The sequence below is a fragment of the Silurus aristotelis genome, assembly GCF_946808225.1.
Source record: "Silurus aristotelis genome assembly, chromosome: 11".
NCBI lineage: Eukaryota > Metazoa > Chordata > Actinopteri > Siluriformes > Siluridae > Silurus > Silurus aristotelis.
The window spans coordinates 26,485,469-26,500,348 of NC_139584.1; the positions used below are offsets into that span (position 1 = coordinate 26,485,469).

Consider the following 14,880-nt stretch of genomic DNA (forward strand, 5'->3'; position numbering starts at 1 on the left):
TGGAGTCCCAGTGATGCGCTGGGCGGCTTTCACCACCCGCCGCAATGCCTTGCGCTCTGCAACAGAGCAGCCCTCATACCAGACTGTGACACAGCTGGTCAGGATGCTTTTTGTTGTGCAGTGGTAGAAGTTCACCAGGATATCTGAGGAGCAATGGTTTTATTCAGAATGACACGTTTTTATTGATTGATTGATTTGCATGTTGCTTATTTTGTACTTACAACATGACTCTTCTGTGTTTTATTTCTCACTCATGACAAGATCTGTATGAGAATTAATTAGAATAATAATTGTTATACTGGAATGGTGTTCTAACCACAAGCTGCATGCAGTTGGAAGACCTACCAAGAAATATTCTTGTTTTCTACTGCTCTTTCTTTGGTACCTTGTTCAAAGAACATAGTCAGGCTGTGATATGAAATATTCATGAGGAGTTTGTAACACTGCATGGGGTACCACATGTGTTCAGCACGTATTTGCTGAAATCCCAATTAGCCATTTGGGATATGAAACGAGGTTTTATATATATATATATACAGTGTTGGGCAACGTTACTTTTAAAAGTAATGCATTATCATATTGAGTTACTCCCCAAAAAACTAACTAATTACGTTACTTAGTTACTTTTTATGGAAAGTAATGCGTTATATTACTTTTGCGTTACTTTTGCGTTACTTGAATCTCTTTCACGCCTTACAGGTGTAATAGGTGTAATATAGATAATTGCCATTAAAAATAAGTTATATTAGAGCAAAATACCATTCTAAAACATTTAAAATGCTTAATAACTTTTTAGAGAACAATAAGATGATCGACTAAATTTTGACCACAAGGCTGAACACTTTCCAGTCGCACTTCTGTACACTGCTTTGCAATCTGCCCTCGCCGCCAGGAATGTAACTATCGTTCGTGTATATAAGGTTAAGGGTGTGGGCTGCACACCGGTGATGTGGAGGGAGAACATACCTTTTGCTGTCATCTTGTAAAACATCGTGCAATTCCGTAAATATGACCTCGTCCTCGTCTACATCATTCTCTGCTTCATCATCAGCTTGAAACATTCTGAACGCTTTTTACAAAGTTCGCGCTTTTATCAGTGACCGTGGCAGTTTATCTTCCCACAAAGAGCAAATGAGCTGTGAATTTGCTCTCTATCTCCGCTGTGATGGCATCGTACATGTGTCTCCCACGTATGATGTTTGTAGTGGTATTTTTTGCAGTTGACAACAGATTTTCACCAACACATAATCTACACTTAACCATTATTCCTTTCTCCTTTTCCTCGACTATTTCAAAATAATAAGAATACTTCCATTACAGTAATGTAATTCTCTGGTCTGCCATCTCCGCTATATATATATATATATATATATATATATATATATATATATATATATATATATATATATATATACCATTTCTCACCTGACAATTTAACATTTCCTTAACTGGACATGACCCAGAATACGAATCCTGGCATTACGAATACTGAAAGTGATCTGCTGATTGTAAAAATCTCCTGTTGCATTCAATCTTCATGGTTAAACCCTTGAAAATGTATTCTATCCACAGCCTCATTGTGAAGAAATAAATTATTAGATGACAAGGTAGATGTGTAAAAATGTGAAGTGCAGGTTTCTAAGGTTTAAGGTTGTTTTCTGGGTTTGGGAGTTATCAAGCCGTCATCTCAACTCGGATAATCCGAGGATAATAACGCTTCTATTTTTCACACTTCACTTTCTTCAATGCTTCTGTAAAAAATAAACCAATACCTTTTGACCACTCAGTGCTGAGATAAACCATATGGATAAAAGTTTGTGGACACTTCAATCTAAGATCAAATTTCACATTAAGATCCCATTTGCTGTTAGAAAAACCTTCTGGGAAGAGGTTCCACAAGATTTTGTATTTGTGCTTGTGGAGATTTGTGCTCATTCAGCTGCAAGAGTATAAGTCAAGTCAGGTAATGATGTAGGTGAGGTGAGGAGGCCTGGGGTGCAGTCAGTGTTCCAATTTATCCCTGAAGGTGTTCAATATGTTTGAAGTGAGAGTTTTATAGCAGGCCACCCAAGATCTTCCACTCTCCCATATAAACTATATCTTCTTAAAACTGGCTTTGAGTAGAGAGGCATTGTAATGCTGGAACAGCGTTAGGTTTTAAAGTTTAAATGAAGGGAAAACTAAATTGTGTAGCTCCAACTTTGTTGTAACAGTTAAGGGAAGAACCATATTGTCAGGATTAAGGCTCTGGACTAAATTACCCATCAGCCTGTATCTCATCACAAACCAAATGTCACATTTATCACCTATACCTGTTTCCTATTTCACCTAATTAGTGTCACTGTTTAAGCTCTGGATAATGGGTTCCTCATGGAAAATTTCATGCATCAACTGTTTGCCTCTGACTGTGATAATAGTTTGAGAAAGAACCACATTTGGCTATACTTTTGTTCATATAGTGTATGACGGTATCTATGAAAAAAATCATGTTTAAAAACACTATGTTTCAATGGCAGTAATCTAAAATTAGAAGCTAAAGTCCCAGTGTGCTGAATTGAACCAAGGTCATGGTGTCGTATAGTATTAATAGCATCCTTTTGTTATCTTGGCAGTGTTGTTGATAAGCAGCAGGCTTCCTCTTGACAGATGTTTTGGAAAACGGAGATAACAGAAGGAGAGACACACTGGGAGCATTTGTCTCTCGGAGGTATCCAACCATCGCTGACGGTCCGCACATTGGATAAGACGGATGGAAGGTCTTTTGGCTTGTAAAAGCATTAGGCATGAATGTGTATTCCTGAACACAGTGAGGCTGAAGTAATTGATTTAAAGCACTGAGCAATATAGGGGTCTGGGTTTCACAAGTAAATCTTTAGTTATCTTGTGAAATCCTCAGGTAACACTGGTGTCAAGAGTAGGATTTAGATTTATTTATTTTTTCACAAAAGAGTGTATTTGTTCCTTAGGGTTGTCTAGAAACTGTCACATGGACATCACACAATATATTGGAAATATACCTGATAAAACATTTGCTTCACAACCAATCACACAAGCCCCTGGCTCTTGGATTCCCAACATGAGATGCATGAAACCACACCTTCCATTTTTATTGAACTTGCCTTACCCGGTATAAGGGCAATAAATGGAAAATAAAGGCCCTTTGATTTACAGTGTGCATGATGGAAGAGAAAACAAATCCAAAACATACAGTTGTTATGGTGGTGATGAGTTTATGGGTATCACATGACACGTATTTTGGTGTGTTAAGAAAATGGCACAGTTTATTGGTGGGAATGCTAATGAGAAACCCATTACGATATCCCTCGTATGCCTTCATTGGTTGGTGTAAATCCTAACAAATTTATATTAGTGAGATTTATTAGTGCTCATTTCCAGGTCTGATAGGATCCTTACAGGAATCTGTACATCCTCGAGTGCCAAAGGGTGTAGGTTATTGTCTATTAAAGTCAATAATAATAAAGGAATAAAGTCAATAGCAATAAAGGAATAAAAGACTGCCAGGCATGCTGTTACGGGGAAATAACATTAATTAGTGGGTAATTTTTTTATTTACTAATTACTAACTTTTTTTTTTTGCAATTTAGAGTTATATTTAACCAATATTATATTTTTACTCCTGACGTTTTTTTTTTTTTTATATATAAACATTTTCTTGTTTCGTGCTCAGCTCTGTATGCTTTACATAAAATGCGAAAGTCAAGTTAAATCAAGTTTTTTTAGTGAGTAAAAAAGTCACAAACATTTCTTCTTCTCATGTGTGTTTATGATTATGGAGAAGCCACTAGTCTGTATAGTGGAACTTCAGTCTGAGCTACCTCTGACTGAAAACAGGCAATACTACTCATTTTCTTTTCGATATGATAACAGGTTCCTTTAGTACCAGTATTGCCTATATCAGTACCAATGCCAGTATTTTCAAATACCATCATTATTAAATGTATGTTTATAACATTTGGCAGATGTCTTTTTTTTTCAGAGCAACGGAACATGCAGCTATTATTTTCACAATAGCTGGCAACGAAAGTGAGTACACCCTAAGTGAGCTGTATGTTGTTTAACCATACAAAGCTGCATGTACTATTCATCATGTTCATGTTTTTGTTTGCCTGACAGGACCAAACAAATTTCTCCAGACCTGAACCCTACTGAGCACCTGTGGGGCATCATCAAGAGAAAGGTGAAGAAGCACCATGTGTCTAACTTCAAGCAGCTCCGTGATGTCATTATAGGGGAGTGGAAGAGGATCCCAGCAACAAACTGTGCAGCTCTGGTGAATTCCATGACCAAGAGGATTAAGGCAGTGCTGGATAGCAATGGTGGTTGCACAAAAAAATTATACTTTGGACACAGTTTTGACATGTTCACACTAAGTGAACATCATTATTTTGTGTAAGCACCAATGCAATCTATATAAAATATAAAATATTTGCTACAATGTGAGGGGTGCACTCGCTTTTTTGAGATTCTGTAAACATTTGAGCAGTTGAGGGTTAAGGGCCTCAGAGGCCCAGCAATGGTGGTTTGGATTTAAAATTTCAACCTCCAGAACCAAAGTCCAATGTCATAACCACTAAGCTACTATCTTCCATTATTACTATTAAATAGACTCCAAAAGACTGAAATTATGTTTTGTTACATTCCTCCACTATCTGGCAAACACTATGAGTCACCGCTTTCCCATTAGCAGACTTTTTTTTTGGTTATTCAAAACCAGCTGTCAACTTACTGAACTCTAAACTTAGACATTGAAGTGTACATGACCATTATGACCCCATCTATTACTCAGACAATGAACTGTACACTTCCACTATGTTTAAAAAAATCTGTAATGTGTAATATTAAAGCTTTCTGCACTCTTTTGTTAAATTTGATAACTATGTTTTAATGTAATTATTCTGTTTGCTCTGCTAATAGAAGATTAGCTATTTTTGTTGCAATTAACATGTCAAATTCTAGCTAATGGTGAATATTGGATATGTACGGGGCATCTTTTATTAATTCATTGATCATCAAAACTTACAGAGATAAAATTTTGGGCAAAAAGGTGAAGTTTCAGGCTTTTTGAGAAAAACATAACATTTCCTTAATTTCATAAGCTTAAAAAATACTTTTTAATATACAATACTTTAGTTATTTTGGACTACAGTCTTTGCTATAGTCATAGATAAATCATTTTGTCTTGTAGCACCTTTTTACTAGTGATTGCTGTAGAGTTTCTTTCTGACAGATTGGAGATGTGTGAGCAGTGTTGATTTTCTCTCAGCTCTCATCACTAAGGCAAGGTGAGATACCTGAACTATTCATCTGTGTCTCTAACTGACCGAAGAAACAGGGGCATAAAAGAGATCTAAAGTTTGGTAAATTTGAATGTATAAATAATTGTTCAAAAATTAGACTTAATTATTGCTCTATCAGTAGTTTTCTAAACAGGTTGTGTTATAGTTTTATGGGCAAATTTTTGTTTTGTTGTTTTCTGAGGGGTTAGGCTAACATGCTAACAGGCTAACACGTTTCTGAACGCTATTGATTTATTTTTTTTATAGTGTTGACCTTTACATGGTGTTCAAAGAAATCATAAATGTTTTATTCAGTAAGCGCTTTACCCTGCAAGGCAGAGAGGAATGCTGGAGGAGATGCTACTCCATCACGGCACATCACAGATACACAAACACACATTTTTACACACACTTTTTACACTTAAAGGGGCATTTACAGTGTTTTGGGGAGGAAACCAGATTATCCAGAAGAAACGTGTAATAAAAAATGTGTACAAAAATTTGATTTAAATGTTGAAAAAATGGAATTCAAATTTAATCCTGTGGGAGTTTTTTCTTTCTTTTTTCCTACATCTATTTTATACTACCAGAAACCCAGTAACACATTGAGGTAGAAAACACACAGCATGATGTATGATCTCTGCCTGTTATAGTTCCTTAACTTCAGCTATATCATTCAAGTTCATAATTTGTCACAACTGTCTTTTAATCCACCTCATGCAGTTATTTGTTATTCAATTTCCTCAATAATCTCTGATAAATTAGTTATTAAAAATGTAAAAAAAAAAAAAATGAAAAACATCTTTCTTAGGTCTGGGGTTTGTTATATTATTTGTTAGTTCAGTATTTATATGAGAATTTGAGCATGTTAATTGATTTATTATTTACTACCATAAATGTATGTGAAAATGTATAAATATACATTTATATTTATAAAAACAAATGTACAAATTCAGATTAAAATCTATGGGTGTGGCCACAAGCTTTTTTTTTACACTATTGTGTAAAAAAACAAGTTTCTGTACACTACTGTGAATACTGGTTATTACACTGTAAACTACATTTATACATATGTTTAAAGGTACATAAAAAATATCACTGCACATTGCAACTGTTAATTCAATATCCAAGATTATATGTGTTATTACATTTTAATTTTTGTATACTGTGTATGTTGAGGAATGAAAATAAAGCTTGAGTTGAGTTTAGTTGAGTTGAGTTGAGTTGAGTTGAGTTGAGTTGAGAAAACAGTGTGTTACACCCAGTCTTCCGTTACTGTATTTTAGTTGTTTTTTTCACGTATCTGTACTTTACTCAATTATTTCCGTTTTGGGATACTTTTACTTTAACCTCACTACATTTCAAAGTAAATGAGGCTTACTTTTAACTCAACTACATTATGAGAAATCAGTTGTTTCTTTATATTTATAAGCGGATAAAAACTTAATTGGTCAAGCAGGCAACAAGTCACCAATCAGGGTAGAGGGCACGCTCTGTTTAAAACTTGTTTTGATTGCTGTTTGGCAGTGCTGGATTTAGGGATTTACTCAAGTGAAAATTAAAAGCGAGCAATTTTTTTTTTTTTACTGGAGTTATATTTTACCTACTTTATCTCTACTTTTACTCAAGTACATGTTTTGTGTTCTTCGTCCACCACTGGTTACACCATACAAGAAAAATCTTATTTTGAGAAACCTCCCATGGACTATGACAGAGATTATAAATGAAAAATTAAAGGCATAAAGTAAATATAGACATATAGTGTGCACATTGTGCAATGTAAACATATATACATATATGAACTATCCATTGTGTGAAGTAAACATGGAAAACATGAAAGTCCTGCAGTGGTAGATTTGGTAGTTGTCTATGTTGTTTTTCACATTGTGAAGAGATGTGTGTGTGTGTGTGTGTGTGTGTGTGCATGTGTGTGTGTGTGTGTGTGTGTGTGTGTGTGTGTGTGTGTATGCGTGTGCGTGTGTGTGTCCGTGTGCAGAATATTCAGAGGTAGCCTCTGTAGTCTTTGATGTTACATCATATATTGAGGTTTATAACACATTCACAGAGGATCCTGTGCTCGTAACCATGAGGAACGTAGATTATTTTAATCAAAATGCCAATTATGAATGAACCCTATAATGGCATTGCACTGGTTATTATGTTAATGAACGTGATCTTTTGTTGTACCACAAGCTTTATGTCAGACTATTCAATCGACAATTTAAACTCTCCTATTCAAGTAGCATTTCTGGCTCGATGCACACCTCTAGACTCGAACAAATGATGTGCGAACCTGTGAAAAGCATGAAAAAATGGAAGCCTCCAATGGCTATGTGTATTTGTATCTGTTCACAGCAAATAATTTATTCATATTATCTAATGTGGCCATGAACAGCAACAGCAAATCAACAATTTGATATATATAAAAAAGTTATGTTTGTCAAAACGTTTTCAAAAATCGATTACCATCTGGTGCCCTTTCCGATATCTGTCTTCCCCATCTTTCAGTTGATTTCATCTATCCTGTTTTCTGCTTCTTCCATCTCTGGACATGCACCCAATTTCCTCACTTCTCACCTAACCGAGCAGTTGCATCTATTATTTATCCACTTCGCTTTATTTCAGAGGTCCTATAAAAAAATAAAAAAAAACCACGATGGCCTTCTCTGATGCTTTATTCATAAAGCTGTGGTTTGCTATCATCTACATTTTTCAGTTATAGAAGACCCCTGCTATTTTAAGAGCTGCCCCTCCCCTGACCTGCACAACTATTCTGCATGGGGAAGCTGCTCAGTGACTTTTTCCCATCAGCCACCTAATATTGTTGTGATTAAAAAGTCAACGAGGTGTTCGGATTTTTATCGCTTAGTTTCAGCCGTATGGACACAGTTGCCTAGTAACAACTTTAAAGCAGACGGCACACACTCCAAACACCTGGTTAACACTCCACACGTCCCCCGCTCGAACCCTCCTTGTTGTTTAAATGAGAAGGCTGTGAGAGCATACTTCAGGCTCCGTCTTAAAAATTCTGTAGAGGTTTTTAGTGCTGGTTTTTATTGGTAATGTCTTTTGTGCTGTCAAAAGACATTCACTTGGAATCAAAAAGTGTGTAGCTTAAGCCAATTTCCATTTACTGCATTTGGCTGACACCCTTATTAACACCGACTCACAGTTGTACAACTGAGCAAGAGCCAAAGGCCTTGCTCGAGGTCCAAGCAGGCAGTGGTATGGGATTTGAACTCACAACCTTCTTAGTAGAAGTCCAACATCTTAACATCTGACTAATTGTGTAACTGGTGCTATTCTGACCAAGTGAAACATTTAACATGAAATACGTTTGACATACAGCGATGCTGCAACGTGTTTTGATTGGCGCATGCTCTTCAAGAGCAGAAGAACATACCTGGACAATGAGAGATAAGGAAGACCGAGCTTCCCTTCCCAAAAATGTCGGAAACCATTTAGCTTCTTGTGCATGATGATCGTCGGAGTACAACCTACATGATCTCACTTCTGCACCCACACTACTCACCAAATTTGGCTCCTGCGGACCTCACCCTCTTCCCGAAGATGAAGATCCAGCTCAAAGGTCGCCATTTTGACACCCTTGAGGAGATCCGGCGCAAATCATGAAAATAACACTATAAGGGGACTATTTTAAAGGTGAAAGTGCTTAAACATAGATGAATAATGTACTTTCTTGTAAACAGAGCAAGTCTCTAAACTTTTTGATACCACCTCATACATAGCCGGAGTCATGCTGATTACATATTCATGTTTAGCACTGTGACTTCCATTGTACATAAGAACATCCCAAAGTAATCTGTTTTTTTGCTCCAGGGAGCAACAAAAGATTGTCTTTTTTTTTCCTCTCTTACAATCTTTCTCATCATCACCGAGACATACAGAAAGAAGAAGAGATGTTTCAGTTTAATGACCACTCCAAGAGAAATTCCTCTCACGACCGCTGTCAAACTCAATCTTTATCAAGCATAACAGTTATTGGATTTGGCATTTTCCATCCAATTTATTAACTAGGGGTATGGCATGATGACTTTGTGATGAAGAAATCTGTACTGATAACTCAATCGGAAAATAAACAGTGCAACATTTTCGGCAGTTGTGACAAAATGCTGTAAAGTGAGAATGCTTTCAAAAAATCTCAAATCAATATTTGGTGTGACCACCCTTCGGTTTTTAATTCTTACACTTGCACACTTTGTACATTTACACAAGTCTAGGATTTTGTAGGATCAAAGTCAGGTGTGTGATTAACCAGTTACCAAGCAGGTGCTTATTATCATTAACTTCATATGTAGGTTGGAACACAGTTATTAACAGAAACATCTGTGTAGGAGACTTAAAAACTCATGTTAGTTCTCACTTTTTTTGTATTGGTTTAATTATTTATAATCACACTCTTGATATCACCCAAATGAACATGGGTTTCCCTTTTGAGTCTGGTTCCTCTCAAGGTTTCTTTCTTGTAACATCTAGGGGAGTTTTTCCTTGCCACAGTCGCCCCAGGCTCATCAGGGATAAATACACATCATTCACCTGAATTCTTAAATCCTGTGAAGCTGCTTTGAGACATTGTCCATTGTAAAAAGTGCTATAGAAATAAACTTGACTTGTCATGTCAAAAGGCTGTGAACAAATATATGCATGTGATTTTTCTTCATTATTTTACTTTTAATAAATCTGCAAAGATTTCTAACACACTTCTTTTATGTTTGTCATTATGAGTTATTACGAGGAAAATAATTCAATGAATCTCTCTTGGAATAAGGCTGTAACATAACAGAATGTGGAAAGAGTGAAGCGCTGTGAATACTTGCCAGATGCCCTGTACAGGCTTCTGTAAAACTCAGATGCAGTATCGATCCTTATTCAGAATTTCCTAGAAATAATACTCAAATCTTCAGTGCAGATTAAAGCATTGCAAAGATTCCAGAAATGTATACACTAAGGGCTGCAAGAAAAAAATACACATAACGAGGAAGGTTCAATAGGAAAAGGAAAATTGCAGAACTTTCCAAGAAAGACCAGACAATTAAATCAAAATTAATTAGAGCTAAAGAGCAAAAACATGGATTATTTTTTCCATGTGAATAGGAGAATGCTTCTCTGGGTGATGTATTGGAGTACTGATATTTTTTTTTTCTGGAACTTGGACTTGTCTTGGACTTGTTTGTGTAGCTTCTCGGTCTTCATAAAGGTGTTTGGTTTTGGTGTGTTCACTTGCAGGATTCACAGCAACGGGGTTAAATACTTAAAAAGGTATAACATTTGTTTAGAAAAATTGTATAGAAATTAGTTAATTGATTTTTTTTCCCATTACAGGTATTTTGTGCAGATTCCTGACACGTTACAGTTCCTCAAATCCAAACGCACCTTAAAAAAGTGTTTCTTATATTTTACATTTATGCCGTTTGGCAGATGCCCTTATCCAGAGCGACTTAAGGGCCTTGCTTAAGGGCCCAGCATTAGCATCTTAGTGGTGCTGGGATTTAAACTTGTGACCTTCCAAGCCAGAGTCCAATGCCGTAAACACTCAGCATCCACTTCCCTTCAAGAAAGAATCATATCCTTCAAAGGTTTTATTCTCTGATACTGTTGTTACGCTCCATTGCCCCACTGTGGTAGATAATATATAATTTTTTGGTTTGTGTTTTATATTTTCTAAAAAAACAAAATAAAGAAAAAGGAGACCTGGTAAAGGAGTAGATCACTGGATTCAGCCAGGGCTATTTCAATGTTTGGCTGATCGTTTGTGAAGAGGGAGGGCTGGAATAGGAATTCATGTATACACTCATATCATCTTTGATAATTACTATAAACTGTTTCAGAAAATAAATGTGCTTTATGAAGCTTTTTTTTAAATCAAATTAATAAATGTCCATTTTTGTCTAAACTTTAGACCATATTTTTTGGATTGTTTACTCCAACTGGTGATAAAGTGCTAAATGATTTATGAAGACATTTTCCTTCATGCTAAGTTGTTCCATAGTCTTAATTGCACACTATAAGAGACAATCAACAACTCTGTTTTGCCATCTAATAAAAGACCTTTAAAGGCTATTCGAGAGGTTTCGGAGCTAAACGCGGCTTGCAAATGGTTCAACCACAAGCCATTCTTCCTCCCTGACTTAACAAAGTGCACACAGTTTGTCCATGTATCACCTTATCTCATTTATTCTTCAGGAGCATAATACTCAGTCTCTGTTACCCAAACACAAAGACAGGTACAATGGGAAACTTCCCTACATTTGGTAGCCAAATTGTCAACAATGTACACTGAGACGCACGATTATCGGCTCTCTGTGTTTGCAGACCATGTGAGCGGTTACAGACACGAACTGACATTTTGGAAAACAGTATTTTTTTCAGGAGAAGATAAGATTATGGTCACTATGCAAGACTCGCTCGCCTGTAAACAGGATATTATCACTCGTTCCCTTTTTAAAGTCTTTCATTAACTCTATTTCAGTTTGTTAAAAAAATAACGGGGGTGAGAAAAGGCAGCATAAATGCAAACAGTCTTGTTTGACATTTAATTAGGTTATTAGTTGTGGCTTATCTGGAGCATGTTATTAGGCCAAATAGATATGGGTAATGGGGAACCATAGTACACCTGGAAGCATAAGTGCAGTCGTGGGTGGAATTGTGTGTGTGTGTGTGTGTGTGCGTGTGTGTGTGTGTGTGTGTGTGTGTGTGTGTGTGTGTGTGTGTGTGTGTGTGTGTGTGTGTGTATATATATAAATCGCAGCACTTTGATGCCTCATGATTTACATAATGCTTAAAAAATATTTCATGATTTATGCAGAAATTAATTCTGCTCTGCTATATTATTAGGTAATCAGTTTATTCGTCATCTCAGCAATAAATTCACATGCAGCATTTTATTACAGTTGTACCACTAAAACTGTCCACGGTTGGGTTCCGAGTAATGAATTACATACAGTTTACCTTGATTTATTTAACAATACCAGAGCATTTTTTATTTGGGTAAGCTTTTATGAAACGCCTGGCTGTAAACTTCATTATGATTTACGGGCCGTTTGAAAAATTAAATAAATCAGCCTATTTACACAAAATGCGATTTTTAACTAAGCTTTAACGAAGCCTTTGGCTCTGAGTCACAACAATGGGATGTTGCACTGAGAATTTATGATGACCTGCAGTCTAGTCTAGTTCTTTATGCACTCTTCTTTGAACGTGTTAAAGGCTTTTCTGCTCTAAAACACTTCATTGAACTCAAGTCAACTATCAAGCCCTAGCAAAAAGAGCAGGGCAGTTTGGAATAGGAGTGCTGGTCAATGATATGTTTCAATCTGCCCTCTAGTGGAGAAAACCCTGGGTCTTTAAACGTTTATTATTACTAAGTAAATTGTTTGGAGAGTTCTAGCATTATTAGGTCAATGATATATTGTTTTATATCTCAGAGCTGTTGAATTCTCAAATCTGATTGGACACAAGACTATGATTCTTTTTCTATAACAGAGACAGTGCTCCAGCTGCATTCGTTCTATTACATATACAGTAACGATAAATAGAATTTGCGTTTTTCTTTTTTGCAATAGTGTCAGTCTTGAAGACTTTACGGTGCTGGAAGAAACACTGACGTAAATGTTTTTTTGCCTTATTAACTTGAAGAAAGCAAAAAAAAAAAGGTGAGGCTAGTGAGGGAGCTTGTGTGTCATTTAGTGACTTTCACAGGAAATAAGGTCATTTTTCGAGCACCAGCACTCTATGACAAATTCCTTGTCCATTTAACCCATGATACTTGGCAGTAAAGATGATTCTGATTCTGAAGATCTGATGTGTCATTTAACACATCCAGTGACTTTCACAAAAGGTCTTAGAAATTTTTGCAACTCTTGCAATATTTTTTATATTAATAGTATTTTCTTAGTTGTTATCATTTTTATTAGGGATGTGCATCTCCATTACATTAATGCCGATGCATAGTTGACGATATGATACATTGAAGATACATTTAAAACAGCTACCGATGCGATGCGATACGATTCACCCCGTTACAATGCAGTGCGATCCGATTTCGATTAAATTCAACACACTGCGAATCAATGCAATACGGTAAAATAGAAAAATAAAATAATTGCTATGCAATTCAATATGGCGCAGATAATATGATTTTTATTTCTTTGGTTCAGACAGACAGCAAATCATAAAACTAAAGATTATTTAAGTGAATTCCGACTTCTAACGCATTGCCCTTTCACAACCAGGCTTTTGTAGTGCAAACAAACAAAAAAAAAGATTGAATAAACCAGACGTTCTTTTTCTTTTCTTTCTCAAGGAAGATGCAATTCTACCTCTGCCATGTTAATCTAAATTCTATGTGACTCTCAGGACACCCCTCGGTCTCTGTCGTGTTGTGGCATGTCATATGGGTGGGTTTAGAAGAGTGATAGCAGGAGTGATTTGTGATAGAAGAGTATCTGCGAGAGTGAAAGGGAAAGTTTATAGGACTGTGGTGAGACCTGAGATGTTGTACAGTTTAGAGACAGTGGCATTGAGTAAAAGACAGGAGGTGGAGCTGGAGGTAGCAGAGCTGAAGATGCTGAGGTTTTCATTAGGAGTGACGACGATGGACAGGATTAAAAATGAGTTTATTAGATAGAACTTGCAGGTAGGACGTTTTGGAGACGAGGTGAGAGAGGCGTGATTGAGTTGGTATGGTCATGTGTAGAGGAGGGACATGGGGTATATCGGTAAAAGAATGCTGAGGATGGGTGAAAAGAGAAAGGCCAAGAAGGAGGTTTATAGATGTTGGTGAGGGAAGACATGCAGGCAGTTGGTTTGAAAGAGGCAGCTATAGAGGACACGGGGGGTATGGAGATAGATGAAGGATGAAAGAGGAAGAAGACCGAGTCTTTCTCTTGTGTGCCATTCAAGACATTAAGTGACAGGATATTATGGTCACCTTGGGTTTTACTTATGTTTTACTTATAATCCCAGTCAGGCAAATCGTTTCATAGTATTCCTTGTGGTTTGCAGTGGTGGACAGTAAGGAAGTAAATGTAATTCGTTAGTGTACTTAAAAGCTTTTGTGTATCTGTACTTTACTGAAGTATTTCCATTCGGGGAGACTTCACTACATTTCAAATATCTTACTTTTTACTCAACTACATTTTGCGAAATCAGTTGTTCTTTTTTATTTATGAGTGGATAAAAAAACTTAACTGGTCAATCACGCAGCGAGGCACCAATCAGGGTCGAGCGCACGCTCTGGTTTGAACTTCTATTAATAGATCGGTGTGCTAACATATTGGAGTAGTAATTGAGTTGATTAATCGAGAGGCTTGTGATAAAAATAAGAATAGGAACAATATTTGAGTAGTTTGGACACTTAAATGCATTTAAAGGCAAATATTTTTGTGAAGTGAAAGTTTAAATGGAGCATTTGTACTTGTACTGGAGTCATATTTTACCTACTGTATCTATACTTTATACTTAATTAATACTAAATATACTCTTTTACTTAAGTAGATAGTTTGTGTACTTCGTCCACCACTGCTGGTTTGTAACCTGACAGATAAGATAAGATAAGATAAGA

General features: G+C 36.3%; 1 protein-coding gene across 1 annotated transcript in view; it reads right to left on the bottom strand.

The window, feature by feature from the left end:
• The window catches only part of klhl22 (kelch-like family member 22), a 279,020-nt gene that overhangs the window by 64,700 nt on the left and 199,440 nt on the right, over positions 1–14,880 (bottom strand). The gene's annotated exons all lie outside the window — the stretch shown is intronic.